This window comes from Heliangelus exortis, chromosome 1, assembly GCF_036169615.1.
Source record: "Heliangelus exortis chromosome 1, bHelExo1.hap1, whole genome shotgun sequence".
NCBI classification, from domain to species: domain Eukaryota; kingdom Metazoa; phylum Chordata; class Aves; order Apodiformes; family Trochilidae; genus Heliangelus; species Heliangelus exortis.
The window spans coordinates 119,819,159-119,836,928 of NC_092422.1; positions in this window are offsets into that span (position 1 = coordinate 119,819,159).

A 17,770-nucleotide genomic window follows, 5' to 3' on the forward strand; every position below is an offset into this window, starting at 1 on the left:
AGAGCAAGAAGCAGACGTCTCCCGTTGAGTCATGCACACACCATCCACTCATGAAGAGAGCAGGAGAATTTAAGGGATAGAAATAAATGCTAGAACCAAAGAGAACCTGGCTGAGTGAGACTGAGCACTGGAATTTAGGCGTGAGGTTAGGGACTGTGCCTTTCAGCTGTCACCAGCTGAAGGACTGATGGGTTATCCCTGCTTCTGGTACAGCCAGTTGGAACCAGACATAGAACAGAGCAGTATCTTGCCAGGTCTTGAGTTGTCAGGGGAGCAACATGTCAAGTGCTTCAAAATATGTTGCTAATTGCACACACCCCACACCCCCTCCATGTATGCATATACATCACTTCTGCTGCACTGTAGGGCCTGGACACCTCACAGCCCTGATTTTTCAGCAGCCCACTGAAAGGAGCAAGTAACCCTTTTCAGATGCAAAATTAAGGCAAAGGGAGATTAAAAGTAAACCACAGACTGAGATGCCACAATGTTGAACACTGCAGTGTAAGCAATTTGTCAGTCCCTTAAATGGAAACCAAAAGCCTGGAAGGAGAAATGAATATTGCTACTATAAATCCAAAAAGGCAGCACCCAGGGGGGCTGTAATGCAAAATGTCATGGAGGCAAACAGTAAAGCCCACCACTCTCCAGACTCTTGCTGTACTCAGCACTGATGGGAGTGTTTCCATTCAGAGGGAACCTTCAACCTTTGCCTTTCTGGACCTGTATGCACCCTTCTCTTTACTCCTCTTTCTCTCCATTGACAGTGTAGCTTTATGGTTAGTACCCCAGAACATAAGACCTATTTTCAGCTTTTCCACTAAGGGTCCTTTTCTCTACACTCCTTGACATGGTGTTCATGGATCCACAGTTGCTGTTAGAGGATAAACTCACTTACCATGCTGCTCTGAATGCCTGATAAAGTCTTATAACTACCTATGCTACTCCTTAAAATATATATATGCTCTGCCCAATGAATTCAAACATGCTCATGGTGAAAAGATGAGTGGGGGAAAGACTAGAAGCCAAGATCACTTGCTGTCTATACCTGTGCCAGGTAAGGTACAAATCAGGCTGCCTCATGCCTCATACCCAACGCACCCTTAATTATTCTTTGCGTGGGGACACATCGCACTGCCTGAGCCAGAATTTGGAATCATTAACATCTTAGGGCCTCTGCTTCTCCAGTTGCCTCCAGTAGTGACAAGATCTTCCCAAAGAGGCCTTTTTACAAAAACATAGTAACCATCACTGCACTTCATCTCGCATCTGATATAGTAGGGATGCAGACAGTACTTTCAGAAATAACTAAAGCAATGACAGGAATGGCTGCCCCCTCCCTGGAAGTGTTCAAGGCCAGGTTGGATGGGGTTTGGAGAAATCTGGTCTAGTGGGATGTGGCATGGAGGGGTTGGAACTAGATGATCTTTAAGGTCACTGCCAACCCAAACTGTCCTATGATTCTGTGCTTCTAAAGTGAAATTTGCCCCCAGTATATGACAGCCACATGACAGTGTGGTTATTTATATATATATATGACAGTGTGGTTTTTGAGGAATATTTTATTAGGTGTAGTTGCTTAAATGCTGCCTACATCTTCCTTCAGCTTCATAAGCCCCTGTATTGAAGCCTGTTTTTTGTAGAACAAGCTGAACAAAGGGTCAGTGAACTACTTCACATATTGTTGTGGGACCAGGAACCCCTCTCAAGAGAGGATGTTGTGTACCTAGGTGGTGGTGAGGTACAGCCTGTTTGGACCTACTTCTTAACTCCTGGACAGTGTCTTGGCACTGTATAGCCACTGTATCACTGCTTTTCTCTGACTTTAATTCTCATCTGTTTTTTTAAAATCTTCTTGTTGTAGCACAGTGACTGAGAAAGAGAAACAGAAAATGGAATGAAAAAGGATTGAAGCAAAAAACAAGGGAAGGAAATAACTGCCTTACAGAAAAGGAAGGACAGGGAATAAAAGTGAGAGAAAACCAAGATTCAGGTTATGACAAAGTAAGAAAAGAATAACTGTGTAAAAGAAAATATATTTGTGAAGGAAATGCCAATAACATGATAAAAGTGAAAAAAGGGAGAAGTAGAAATGGAGAAAGGTGATAGAGAAATATATATCTCTCTAGAAGGTGGTATTCTTCTGACTTTCAGGAAGTAACTGTGCAAGTTGCATGACAGTGTAAGAGAAGGATGTTCTTGCAGCATTTTCGTGTGAAATGAAGCAATTAGTGCAGCACTGAGCAGCTGTGCAGAGACAGAACATGTGCAGGCTTCTTCCACTGCCCACAGAAGGTTCTTCTTTTTCAATAAAAGCCTGCTACTTCAGCAACTCAGTACTTTTCAGGTGTTCAAAGTTTCTTTTGCAACTTTTTGTGTCACACAGATGCAGGGCACTCTACAACCATTCAGCCTAACCTTTGCCAAGAGTTCAGGTTTCTCTGGGAATTTGGGACCCTGAGCCAAACCACCTTTAACAGGTCCAAAGACTTATCAGATAACACATTCTTCAGCCTTTCAGAAGAATCACTGGATCAGAGACAGAGAGGACAATGTACTGGTCACATGAGACCCTAAATCCTGAACTGACCTAAAAATGCAGTGAAGCTCAAAACTCCATAAATAACGTATTTATCTGTTACTGCTTCCTAATCCAGTATCGATGCAAGATTTCTGGAAACACCTTAAGCTGTGGGGTGAAATGTAGTAGTAAAATACATGTCTGACCACTGTTCCCGTTATCTGAGATACAGAGATGTTCATACAGAAGACTGAAGCCTCCCTGAATCCCATCCCATTCTGTGCCAAGCTCAGTGTAAGATCTGCAATTATTTCCCCAGGGCAGCCACTCCCCTGATTCTTCCAGACTTTACCCCACAGAGCTCAGAATATTGCAGAAACCAACAAATGAAGCTACTGATGACATGATCTTCAGAGCCTGGAGCCAGCTAGGCATGGATTATTAATAGGACTAATTTGTCTTCCTAATGAGTCCATCTTAAATCAAGATGACCCTGTAGAAAGTACTTTATGTACATATAACATATGTGTATGTATGTATGTATGTGTAACAGTAAGAGATAGCAGTGTCTATCTCTAAACCTACACATACAAGGGAAAAGAATTAGTATTAACTCTGTTTTGCTGATATGGGAACCAGTTACATACCAGTGGCAAAGAGCAAATCTGTGATGGAGCTGCAAATCAAACCCCAACACCCAGAGACCCAGACTAATGCTCCACCACCCATGATCTTCCTCTGATCTAAAAAGCAGACACCATGACACAGATGGCTGCTAGGTCTGCTAAACAGAGCCACTACAAATGCTGTATTTTCACTGGTGTCCCTGTTCTTCCTAGATTTCATGCTCCTTCACTTACTTGATGCCTCTGGCACAAAAGAATGATTTGCTGGGAAGCAAGTGTAGTTATGGATCATAAACCTTCACTTGCCTGCTGGGAATGTGCACAGCTGATTCTATCAGGGAAACCTTCACATGTCAGATTCTGTCCATCTAGCCCAGATCAAAAACAACAGAATGAACTTTAGAGTCACAGTGCAAATTTTTGTGCTTAGATGACTGGGAAATGGATATTCCAGTAAGACACTCATCCTAAACAAAGAAGAAAACCAAAGCTGCTCACTATTTGGTGTTATGCATGAAAAAAAGCTGGGGTGCAGCCCTTGGGATATTGCTGCACAGAACATGAAAGTGTTGTTGTGACCACCTATGAGAGCTCAAACATATTCTTGCTTTTTGCTGAAAGCAATAGTAGCTTCTCAGTACTATGACATTGTTCCTAAACTTGATGCTAAGCAACAATCTGGTCAAAGAGGGAACTAAACTAACACTGAAGAATACACACCAAAAATGTAATCTGCTGCCTCAGCCCTATGGCCTGTTCTTCCCACTGAGACCCTCAAAAGGCTCAACAAAACCTCTGTGTCTTGCAGTGCAGTAAAAGACCTGCCTTGACCCCAGTCACAGAGAATCAATGTGACATACTCAAACACCATACAACTTTTTCTGTATAATATTAGGTCCTTAATCACCTAATATCTGGATGTAAATTGATGTAAACTGAAGCATTTTTATACAAGTTCAGCATGAGCTGTCTCCTCCTGCTAGGCCTGATTGGTTGTGTGGCTGCAGGTATGGATGTTGAGCCTCTCCAGTCTCTCCCATGGGTCCATTTTCGAGGTGCTCAGGAGACAGCAGGGAGGTCAGTTTGGATTCTCTGCTTTCTAGTAGAAAAAAAGGCACAACCAGTCAGTGAGAGATGTGGTTGACAAGCACACAGAGACTCCAGGCAGTAAACCATGCCCACATTCCCCAGCAGACACAGCCCCTTCAGATCCATTTGGTTTTCCCTATCCCATGCTTAGATGGTGGGCACCATAGGAATGAAACTGTCTGATACACCTCAGTGGGATGGATAACTCTACAGCTTATTGGACACTGCCTCTACCAAATTCCCATTTTGGGCTGACTAGTAAGCTGGATAAGCTATTCCATATGCTTCACTGCAAATTTCTCTAATGAAATAGCTTATCCTCTTCTTTTGTTGCTTCTGTAGTCTTTTCTGCCATCCTTTAAACAGGAAGGCACAACCAGAATAGGGGCAAGTGTATGCATACAAAAGAGCTGGGGGCATGTTAAGCATTCAGTGTAGGACACATGGAGAAGTTACTGATTTTAGCCCTGTCAGGGAGAATCTTACAATTGCCCTGGCCTCACTCTGCCTTTTCCCCAGCTGGAAAGTTACTTCAACATCTGGCAGCAATCAGTGGTATTCAAGTATTGCATTTCCCCTACTCTGTAGCCCCTCTATCCCCACCTTGCCTGCAGCTTTGGAGCTCAGCCTCTGCCAGTGTGAAACTAAGATGGACTAACACAGCAGTTAAAGTGACAGTAGATTTAACTCCCTTTCAAAGAGAACAGGAGAATGTATGTCACTTATCCCACTCACTGCACAAGTTGTGTGAACAGAAATTATTATAACTAAAAAACCCAGATGAAGACTAAACACAGCAATCAAAAGCAGACAAGCCTGTGTCTGCTCACTCCATATACCACCTCTGTCATTCCTACCTTAGGACAGTGCTCACACAGTCTCTCCCTTTGGGCCCTCTCTCCCTGCAGCATCCCTCTGTTATGCACCCAGGCAATTCTCCTGGAGGAGCTCTGCTACCTCACCCCTGCCCTGTGGCTTTTTGTACAGCTGCCTTACTAATTCCCTGGCATGCAATTACCCTCCTTCCTAAGAATTTTCCTGAGGGCAACATCTCCTGCTCTGGAGACTGTGATACTGGTGTCCCCTCCAGGCTTACAGACTCAGCTGACCTGGCTTGATCTCCAGCCTCCACGTTGCCTTCTAGTCTCACCTGTCTTCACCAAGGAAAACAGGAAGGTGAAAGGCAGCACAGCAAAAGGAGTGACATCTGTTGACCATGGGAGCTGTGCTGTCTGCAGGACTTTGCAACACTCTGCTTCTGGGAGGTCTCCCATGATGAAGAACAGAGGAACCTATTTCTTTCTTGTCTCCTGAGAAAGCCATTGTCTGCTGCTCAGCCACAGAACTGCTTCTCCTGATAAATTAAACACCAAGAAACTGGAAGCTAGCAGTGCTGGAGATAGTAAACCAGACTCCAGCACTGCTGTGTCTCAGATCCAACCCAAAATCTAATCTTTAGGACCTCCTCACTTCTAGTCCTTGTACTCGTTCCTTTTGCCTCATCTACAGCCTCCTTCCCTTACCTCCCAAAAGCTGGGGTAGAGGTGTTGCCAAGGGGGGGTCACACTGTCACAGTGACAGAGCCAGCATGCCAGCCCTGACCCAAGACCAGCAATCCTGGACAGATGCAGGGTCTGCTAGGTTCCTTGGCTTGCTGCTTTTTCCCTGCTCCCAGAGAGGAGCTGGAGGGACAAAGACATAGATCTTGCTGGGCCAGGCTGTTTCTTGACAGGTGAGGAGACTGCATCAGTTCCCTGGCACCTCTGGGTCACAGTACAATCCATCTCATCTCATCTCATATCTCATCTCATCTCATCAGCTCACCAGTTTCTAGGAAAACCTGGAAGCACCAGAGGGTACTTCCTCCCACATAAAGCTTGCCAGTTGTCTTCTGTTCACAGCTGAAGCAATCAGGTGTCCTTCACTTGTTCCACCTGGGACAATGGCTCTGCCTTTAGATATACAACTATTATGACTACTTCAGAGTTACTCTGGCTCATAAATCTGGTAAAAGGCTGACAGTTTTCCTTTGTTCTGACAATGAGGGTTGGTATCTGAGACCACGCTAAAAGATTCTAAGTTCTCTTATTGATGAGAACCTTTTCTCTTTGGGCCATCATAAGCCAAATTAGCACTTAAAGCACTTGTGATTCTTTTGTTGTGCATTGAATCATTTTAGGCTTTTAATCTGCATTTGTTGAAGTTCAGGTCACAAATGGGCAGTTTTTGAGAAGTGTAAACAAATTCCTCCTGTACTTTTTCCTGTGAGTCATCTTGTCTTAGATCTGTTATAAAAATCTCTTATCAGCTCGTTTCATGATGAATGGGTATTTTGATAGTGATCCCTTTCTGATGTGTATGTTGTTTCAAAGTTCCAATGCTTTTTTCCAGACTTTAAAAAAAAAAAAAAAAAAAAAAAAAAGGCTTTGGAAACAGGATACTTATTACTGCTTGAGGACAATTTTATTTTCTATAAAAATGGACATAGGGCTAGTTGTAGCAGGATAACTACCCCAGTAAGGTGAACACCATTTTATTTCCCATCATAAATAAGTATAAGTGATTGTAGCCAGTGAAGCCTTAGAACAAGGGTATCTTCTTGGGCATATTAATATCTCTCCAGACAAAAGCAGCCTTGATTTGTTTAAGTCCTTTACTCAGAACACCATATTAAAGACTGCAGAGAAAATACCACAACAGTGGCAACTAATATTTCCAATAGTTTACAAAGGTCAGAATTATTTAATGCCCTTGGTATATGGCAAGGGTCAGTCATGCTAGACCTGGAAATAGACTTCAAGCTTTTTAATTTTATAATCCCCTGTTCCGCACAAGGGATTCCACAGCAACTGGAATTCCTGGTCCTTCTTCTGTTCTCTTCCACCTTGGCATCTTTGCAGCCACAGCCTCTTGAAGGGTAATGTGATGGGAATGTGCAACTGGATCCTGCAGCTCCCCTTCTCACTACACACACATCTGCCCAGTACTCGCTCTGTAGGACAGGTCCCCTTTCACTTTTAAGTTTTTGTGCTGTGCTCTGTCATCTCCTGTGGTCTCTCTCTCACACATTACACACTCCCCTTGCCTTTGCATCAGTTATCTGATGCATCATCTCTTGGCCATAATTTTCTCCTCTCAGGCCTCATTTTTTCCAGTTTCTATCTCTTTCTCTCTTTCTCAGACTTAATCTAGACTGAGTTTAAGGTGTAATGTTAGCCACAAAGGATAATCCAGTCATTTAACCAGTCTAATATGGACACAGCACACTCTTAAATTGATCAAATTAGAATCTAATAGGTGCACTTCAAATCTAAAATTGAGGCAATAAATCGGTGTTTCGTTGTGTATCTCTCAGTGTGTATCAGTTTCTGACATAATTTCTAAGTCTCCCCTTGTTCTGGTTATCATCTCTTGGAACCCATCTCTTTTTCCTCCCCTTGCTGCCTCAAAGAGGCTCTGTTACACAATTTCTTCATCACCCTAAATAGGAGGCATGTCTTGTTTTTCTCCTTCAGACTCAACTACCCAGAAGGTGTTTTTTTACCCACTCTCAGGCAAGCCACATGGCTTTTGTCATTTAGATACTTCCCCTTTTCTTATGTTTATGTTAATATGTGCTTACTTCTCATTCCAAGTTTATTGTTCCTGCCTCAAAGTCAAAGTCAGTATATTTTTTTTAGAGGAACAAAGAATTTCTTTTCCGTCTTAGCTACAGATAAGGTGAGGCCAGGATCCGGCAGGATAATCATACAGGGTGGCAGGGAGGGAACACAAGAGAGAATAGAAAATAACACTGGAGTGAAAGCATGAAGGCAAAAGGTTACAGATAGAGCTGAGTAACAGCTAATATCAAGAACAACGAGGAGGCCTGGTTCTACCTTCCCAGCGGTGCCTCTGGTACCCAGGAGAGGGCAAGGAAAACCAAGATTGCCTGACGGGAGCCAACTCACTCCAGCACTCCCCTCTGCTGGCCAGAGCTGGAGGACAGGGGACAAGGCCACGTCTGACAGGGACGTGAGGAAATGGATGCAGGCTATGCCAGGGGAGGTTTAAGCTGGATATTAGGAAAGATTTTTTTCTCTGAAAGGGTTGTCAGACTTCGGAATAGTCTGCCCAGGGCAGTGGTGGAGTCACCAACCCTGGAGGTATTTAAACGGTGTGTGGACCTGGTCCTGAGGGACACGGTTTAGTGGTGAACTTGCAGCGTTGGTCAAAGGTTGGACTGGATGATCTTGAAGGTCTCTTCCAACCAAATTCTGTGATTCTGTGATTCTGAGATGGTGTGCTCTGAACTGCCCTGTAAGGCAACTGGTCCCCACTGAGTGCCAAAACCACCTCTGTTAGCTGAACCACAGTGTTCTTGTGGAGGCTGAGGATGGCTGAATTATTGGGGGAACTTGATTGTGAAGTTCCAGCTATTTATTTTGTTACTCATTCAACTTTAAGGCCAACTAATAGGTCTCTTGTGGCTTTAAATGCACACTAATATGCTGCAACACTTGTGTCCTTATGGCACCTAACCATTTCCACCATTTCCACCAGCGGCCTGGATTTTCTTTCTCTTCTGCTGTTAAAAGAGAGAAGAATCTACAGGTAAATGATACAGTTACAAAGCAACACATACTTATATGTATCTATCATGCATTGTGGATAATGTTAAATTACATGAGAAAGGGTTTGGGTTTTTTTGCTGTATGCTTTTGTGCTTGGAGAACGACTGATGGCATGATCTTGATTTAACTGGCATAAAGGGCTGCTTGGTCTGCTCCCCAGATGTGCACAGATCTCTAAAATTTCCTACAGCTTTTTTGTTGACAGTGCAACATAGAATGCACTATTATTTGGCTACAGCAGAGCTCTTGTTTTATTGTAGGAGCTCTGCAATAGACGTCATGGCTGTTGCACACGCATTGAAGAGAATTTCCGGATTTCCTTCCTGTGCCGTAGGACTGCAGACTTACAGCCAAATCCCAGTTTTCTTAAGGTTCTTACCACTGTGCAACTTAGAATTGCCTTTACCTTGCTTTTAGCCACAGGTTTCAGATAGGTCTTCTGGGGTACTTAAGTTTTGATAATCATTCAGTTCAACATGCAGTCAGTGCCCAAACCTCCCACCTGTGGCTGTGTCCCCCTCTCCTCTCTGTGCCATGGTCTGGTAACTGCAGCGGTAGTGGAGCAAGGATTGGACTTGATGATCTCTGAGGTCCCTTCCAACCCAGCCAATTCTATGATTCTATGAATCTACGATTCTGATGCTCATCAAGCAGACTCCCAGCAGCTCTTCCAGTTCTTCCACCCTACTGCCTCTCCTCACCCCAGCTGTCCCACATGGTCCCATTCCTTTCACTCACCGAGCTTCAATCCCTCCCTCTCCTTTCTCCCTTTCTCTTCTTTTTCAACTTTCTCTGATTGACTTGGCAGATGGGCCTCCCCTTCCCCCTGATTTAGCTAAGTTATCTCTATTAGCTACGTGTGTGCATTACAGGGAAACACAATCTCACCTGTGCCAGTCCTGGACAAGAGAGAGGGACCTTTTTAGGCATTCTGTTTCCTTTGATCATTTAGCGGTCTGATGCTCTTTGCTTCTGACCTGAGCCCTGGTGTCCAGCCAGTGCAGGCTGAAAGGTGTATGGCGATGTAAAAAAATGCCTCTGTTGCCCATGGAAACCGGCTCTTCCGCTGCTCCTCTCAGGCAGGGGTTGCTAAGCAATGTGCTTGTGCCTGAGGGGTGTGGGGGGAGCAGGGAGCAAGGCTCAGATCTGGCAGCCCTTCTCTAAGGAGCGACCTGTTGCAAAACAGGAGGGCAGGCACGGGCAGGACCACCTTCAGCTTAGCATCAGAGGCCACACCGCGGACGGCTTGATGTATTTCGGTGTTTGACTGACAGCTGGTTGCTTGCCAGAGAGAATGAGTGGATGGGATGGAGGGAAGAGCAAGCCAGTTCCCATGGCAACCATGCTCAAGTCATCTGAGGTCAAAATGATGACTGAGGCTGCCAGAGAAAACCGATTTTGATGTAAGGATAAATCCCCCAGCAGTGACTGTGACTCAGCCTGCCAGCTCTGGGTGCCTGTGCAGCACTGCACTCCCCTCGCCCCCTCCTTTCCCTCTTCCAAGCCTCCCCCCAAGCTGGACTGCAATTGCTCCTTGCCAGGGTGCTCCTCGGGGCTCTCCCGAAGCTTAATCATCTACTGCAATGCCTGTCCTATTTTTTTGTTTCTGGGTCACCGAGAACACATCTGCATACCCAGCAGAGGTTGATTGATTGATTGCAGTGCGGGCTGGCACATCCACGCTCCTCTTAATCGTGAGCTCAGGCTGCTCACGGCAGGCTGGGAGCCGGCTGCCAGCCACCATTCCTTCCCTCTCCTCAGGCTGGTGTGTACCTCCCTAGTAACGATGGGATCGTGTCGGTTCTTTTCTTTGGGTTTTCTTTTGTTTTGGGGGTTTTTGGGGGTTTTTGGTTTGTGGGTTTTGGGTTTTTTTTGGGTTTTTTGGTTTTTTGGTTTTTTTTTTTTTTGGTGGTGGTGGTGTTTTGTTGGATTTTTTTGGTTTGGTTTGGTTTTTTGTTTGTTTGTTGGGTTTTTTTTTTTTTTAGTTTTTTAGGGGTTTTTTTAAATTTTTTTGGCAGCTCAAACCTTCCAATCGGGAAAGCAGATGGAACTGAGCAGCCTCTGCAGGAACGGCTTTCTGTTGCCATCTGGTGGCAACTAAGGAGCACGTGGAAATGCAGAATAAATACAAGAAATCCCACTCGCTCGCCACTCTCTGAGTGGGGATAGATCTCCTCCGTTCATTCCACAGGCCCTTACTCAGGTCTCATCACATTTTCCTCACTTTGCAGGGGAGAAGAGGAGAATGTTAATACTATTGGAATGTTTATTTATTATTTTATCTGTGTTAGATTCCAAGTTATTTCTAGAAGCTTTCTCGACAGTTTTCAATTTAACACTGGCAATTTTCTTGATCACTCCTGGTACTGTAGTCGACTCCCTCCTAACCTCTGAAGGTTGCGGTTTAGCTTGCTCTAAATTAGAAATCTTCACTCTAGCCCCTAGAGTTGCTGAATGAGTCATCCACAGTCAGTCAGTTAGTGAACATCAAGTTACCAGCCCCATCTGCCTGTTGCAGAAACCTCCTTATAGGATTCCAATCCTGCTTACCGAGGAGCACACAAACCACCAGACAGCCCCAGACTCCCTCTCTACCCAGCCCAGGCCCCCATCACTGCCTTGAAGGCAGAGACCTCATGAAAGACAAAGATCTCTTGTCAGATGGTTTGCTCTGACACATTCCTTTCATGGGCACTTCCACAGCTTCTGCTGGTGCCCGGCTTAAACTGGAGCACAAGAGTTTCTGCAGGTAGCCACAAATTCACCTGCCTGTAATCTCATTATTTCCTGGTAGAGATTAATTCCCTTCCCACGTAACACAGGCACCAAACCCAAGGACTGTGTGGACAACTCAGAAGCACAGCATCCTGGTGGCATTTGACTGTAGTCCTCTCTCAGTTTTTGCTCCCACCTATGTTTAGCTCCTTGCCTGAGCCCTGCCTTTGTGACTCTCCCTGGGCCAACTTTACTCTATCCCCTGTTTTCTGCTCCAGCCCAGCCACATCTGTCTGCTGGAAAAACCCAACCTTGTGAACATCTTGCCTAACTCCAGCAAACTGACTTCACACTCAGGCACAGAGTCCCCTGTGAATTTCCCACTCAGGTTTTCCCAGAGGCAGGGATGACTCATGATATCTTGTCACTCCCAGTAACTCAGCTGATGAAATACACGAGGAGCAGCCAACCACACTCCAGCTGTGTGTGGATGTTGGTGCTTCAGCACCAGCCTCTGCCCCATGTGAAACCACCTGTGGAAGGAGCAGCAGCAGCTCCTTCACTGGCCCCATCTCAGACTTGAACCTTCACTTGTCACACAAAACTAATGAAGATTACTGATGCTGTTTTGGCACTGTCTACATATGTCATAAGTTGCTTTCGACCCAGTTTACTGTGTGTGCTGCTGATGGTGTCATGAGGGCCCAAACAAGTACCCCACTGAAAAAGGTGAGGAACTTTTTTAACAGTTTATGTTGATCCCAGAATATGGCAGTGAGCAGAAGCTGCACTCACAATATTAAAGCTAGGGCAGAGGGACTGTGCAGGGCTATTAGGGAGTAATGTGACCCTCAGCATGGTTCCAGGTGCAGCATCCATCCCCACTTCCAACAGGGGCCAACTGGAAAAGTCCTGGTGTGGCTGTAAACATCCTGTAGGTAATTTATTTTTTATTCACCACATTAGCACAGACATCCACCAGCAACACGGGAAAGCTGAGTGTTTGAGGGGCTCATAATTGTCACTGATTCTTTCACACAGATCACGGTGCTGGAAGGCAGTGGAGAGACAAAGGGTTGTACTCAGCCATTCCGAGTTAAACACCTGATTCCACAGACATCACAAATCTAGGCAGACCAAGACACCTCACCAACCTGTCAGCCCAATGCTTTGCTCCAAAATGAGGAGCAAACCCACCGCAGTATGGGTCACAAGGGTCTGAAAGACACAGTAGCCTCAAGAAACTTAATAGACACAGGATTTTATTAAAAATATTTGGTTTTTTACAGCTTAGGCCAGAAGCAGATCTTCAGCTGCTCCAAACTATATAGGGACACAGATTATTCAGTTACAAAACCATACTGATAAATCAAACAGTGGCTAGGAGTGGTGAACTTAAATTTGATGTTTAAAATTTTGTTGGCAGCCAACAAGCAATCTTCCAAACAGTTCTGTTCATGGTTTAGGAGTCAGCATGTGGCAAGGGATAGTCCAGAAGGAAGTCTGCATGCAGCAAGCCTGTAATTGAGAGTAAGAGAGTTTAACAGTATGGCTACTCTATATCATTGGTTTCAGAGACAGAGAAAAGCTACCAGTGAGTTACCCTTTCTCTCTGAGTGGGCACTAAGCCAATTTATATTTACTTTGTTCATTTTTCATACTTCCTAATTAGTGAAGCCTCTCTGCATCCTCTATGATGACAGAGTCAAGTCCATTGATTTTTTTTAAAGTTGCATTGTCTTAAGAAATTCAGGGCTTGCTGCTGGTTTTCAGGATCCAGGTTACTGGAAACACTGGTTAATAGGTTAAATGTATTACTCTGCCATAGAGTCATGCTTTACCACATGACTTCCACTGATTTGATCTCAGACATGAGGACTCCAAAGCCAATGCTGCTTTGAGGCAAAGCCAGGTTACTCCCAATGCTTACATAGAGTTCATGTGTTCCCAGAGCTTCATAGAAAGGTCTGCACATTCGTTCTGAGCTGAAAAGAACTTCCTTAAATCATGCACTGCCCATCCATCACTGGAGTACTGCACCTCTTTCATTGCATCCCCATGCTACTGGCTTGCATATGGCAAAGATCACTACAGAACTAGAGTTGGGGATGCATACAAGTTCTAAACACAAACTGGTAAATAAGTCCTCCAAGTCAGAACTGGGATTTTTGAGTATACTCATCTTGCTGACAGCTATTCTTCCAGAGGCTGCAGCCTAACTTAGCTCTGAATATTTTGCATCATCACCAAGTGCATGTCATATCTGCAGCAATTACATTTTAAGCAACCCAGAGCAGAACTGCTGGCTCACACCGCTTTTTAACAAGGGCTAAGGACAATTGACATTAAGCTTTCAAAGATCACAGACTGAACTGGGCTTGATGGTGTTTAGGGACTCTGCAAATTTGTTACCAAGTTATCAAATAATCTCTTTCCCTGACACAGACTCCTTAGGCAGAGTTTTTCAGGACAGCAGCCATTCGAAATTCATTTCAAAACCTCACACAGCTTGTGCAGATACTTTTTTCCCCCCTTCTATTCATCCTGTGTCTCAAATGTTTGAGACAAAAATTTGGTTATGCACAGGAACACAGTGATTTCTCATTCCTTGAACTGAAGGACATCTGATGCTGATTATTCCTATAAACCAAGAACTTCAGAACACAACCAGTAATACTGTCAAAAGATCATGCATGTAATCAGGGCCTTGTCTGGCCAATGGCAATACCACTTGAAGTATAGAATCTTAGATTCATAGGAAGTTAGGGGTTGGAAAGGACCTTAAAAGATCATTGAGTCCAACCCCTGCTGCCAGAGCAGGGTCACCTATAGGAGGTCACACAGGAATTCATCCAGGTGGGCTTTGAATGTCTCCAGGGAAGGAGACTCCACAACCTCCCTGGGCAGCCTGTGCCAGTGCCCTATCACCCTCACATTGAAAAAAAATCCTCCTTAAATTTATATGGAACCACCTATGCTCCAGTTTATAACTGTTGCCCCTGGTTCTATTATTATTCACCCCTGAGAAAAGCTTGACTCCATCCTCCTGGCACTCACCCCTTACATATTTATAAACTTTGATGAGGTCACCCCTCATTCTTCTCCAAGCTGAACAGACCCAGCTCCCTCAGCCTTTCCCCATAAGGGACATTTTCCACTCCCTTCATCATCTTGGTCACTCTGCACTGGACTCTCTCAAGCAGTTCCCTGTCCTTCTGGAACTGAGGGGCCCAGAACTGGACACAATATTCCAGACGCAGCCTCACCAGGGCAGAGCAGAGGGGGAGGAGAACCTCTCTCAGCCTACTAACCACCCCCCTTCTGATGCACCCCAGGATGCCATTGGCCTTCTTGGCCACAAGGGCACATTGCTGGCTCATGGGCATCCTCCCATCCACCAGCACCCCCAGGTCCCTTTCCTCTTCACTGCTCTCCAGCAGCTCAGTCCCCAGCCTATATTGGTACCTGGGGTTGTTCTTTCCAGATGCAAGACTTTACAATTGCCCTTCTTGTAGTTCATTAAATTTCTTCCTGCCCAACTCTTTAGTCTGTGTAGGTCCCTCTGAATGGCAGCACAGACTTCTGAGGTGTCAGCCACTCCTCCCAGTTTTGTGTCATCAGCAAACTTTGGTAGTGCACTCTATTGCCTCATCCAGGTCATCAATAAATAAATTGAATAGTACTGGTCCCAGTACTGATCCTTGAGGGACTCCACTAGAAACAGACTTCCAACTAGACTCCATCCCATTGACTACAACTCTCTGGCTTCTGTCCTTCAACCAACTCCTGATCCACCTCACTACCCGATCATTCAGGCTACACTTCAGTTGAGCTCCAAGGATGCTGTGGGAGATGGTGTCAAATGCCTTATGAAATCAAGATAGACCATGTCTACTGTTCTGCCATCATCTATCTACCTGGTTATATCCTCACAGAAGGCTATCAGGTTGGTCAGACATGCCTTCCCCTTAGTAAAGCCATGTTGACTGCTCCTGATAAACCTCTTGCCCAAAAGAGCAATCTCAGTTTTTCTAATCACTCTCTCAGAGCCTTTACATTCCTTAATTATTTGTGTCACCGTTTCCTGAAGTCTCCTTTTTAAGGCAGACTTCTGTGTCCTCCCAGGAGCACTCAAACAAGATTGTCCACTCTGGCACTGAATTCTAATGCATATGCTTACTGTAGAGTTCATTTAAACCCCAGAGGGGCAACATCAGCCCTTGCCTTCATAATGTTGACATCGAATTTCAATTACTGTTGTGCTACCCAGTCACCTTCCCTTCCTGAAGTCTTCCTGAGACTTCTCTAATCTGGCTACCTGAATTACTTTGTTTTCTACAGAGGTTGCAGCTTCACATTTTGCTTTTCCCTTCTCTTACTAGACAAACAATCAAGAAACCCAAAACAGGATAAATCCTTCAGGTATTTTTCTTTTAAAATTCTACTGTGGTGAAAATTAATTGTTCAATTCCACCTCTTGCTTGCTGCTTATAGGATAGTTCTTGTTCAAAGACAACTCTTCTTGTCTTACTCTGTGATGCTTAAAGTTTTTTACCATTTTTGTTTGCACAATTTAGGGAAGGCTATTTTGAAAAATCCCTACTCAATTCTGGATGTTTTTTCCCTACTGTTCAGCCCAGCTTTGACCATTTGTTCTTAAACATCTTTCCAATTCAAAGCTCTTAGGTGTATCAAATTTGTTTCCTGTTCCCATTTTGCTAGGCAAGAAAGTTCTGGTGAAAGTTCTTCATTCTTCATTCTCCAGAAAATCCCACAAGCCATTCTTACACCTGTTTCAGATGGGATTAATATTTACTGACAATGAATGATCATATTTACTCACAATATTCTCTATCAGATTTTTTTAATAGAAAATTCTCCAGATATTTTCCTGAATCCCATTTACCTTTTAGTATTTCATGGTCACCAGTTACTAGTCAAAGATCCTCCTTCTCCCTCATAACCAATTGGTGTGTTACCAGAGGGGAAAACAAGTTATCAGTTATTCATGGCATTAAGTTTTGCATACCTGAATCTCATCCAAGATTTCATTTCACCCAAACCACAGAGGTCTTTCAATATTCATTCATAATATCCTAATCATTCCGTCCTTGTGCCATCAGCAAATTTCACCCAGATGTTCTTTTTATTTATGCCTCGGCCATGAATTCAAATACAAAACAAGATAAGGCCCCAAAGCGACCTACACAAGGAATCCCTTTTCCCTATCAAGATTTTGTCATTGTGGAGCAGTCTGAAAAGCCTTTTAAAAATCTAGATGTGTCATATGAAAAGTTTCTCTTTTATTAACTTCTTCATTGACACAATTGAGAAGGGGATTTATGATATACTATTTGCTTAAAAAAAAAATCTCAATTATCATAGTCTTCCAGGTGTTCTGACATATTTTTAGTTACCATTCTGACCAGCTTTCATGAAACAGATAAAAGCTTCACTATCCTACTTCCTGTCTCATTCCTAGTACCTTTTTATAAATTGTGGGTATATGCTCTGGGACCATGGTAGCTTTCTGTGAGAGACCACATATGTTCCCAACCCAAGAAGCCAAGGTGCCCAATGACTTCTCACTTTTCAGTTCATTGGAATTCCTGGAGGTATGTCATATTATGTTTTGAAATTATTTTTCTTGTCCACCATGTGTCCTTACGAGATCTCAATCTCCAAAAGCTACTTCATTGTAACAAACAGAATGGATGCAGGACCAGAATACTAAAGCCTCCTACATCCCCAGAACTGAAGGCAGATATAAAAAAACCAAAGTTTTTCTTGATTATTTTCCCTAACCTCCCTTGATCCAACATATCCACTAATTCTCTCACAGGCTTCCTGGTTCTCACACCCTGATGACTGTCATTTATACATTTGATTCATCTCAATGTTTGCTCTGCAACTCCCTTTTCTAGCTTCTCTCCTGATTATTACATGCTGCAAATTCAAGCTTCACCCTACTGCAAATTCTGAGGAACATCTTGCATGACTCCCAATTTCTCAAAACATATCATAACGTATGTCATGTGGGTATCTTACTTTCCTTTTGATCCATAGGAATGCTTGTCATCCTAGACTATTATTATCACTGATATCACAGGCACCTGCAGCAGTTCTAAGGATTTTAATCTTTTACTATTAAATATGATGTCTACTTCGCAGAACAGAAAGGCATGAACTGCTCATTAGTTTGACCT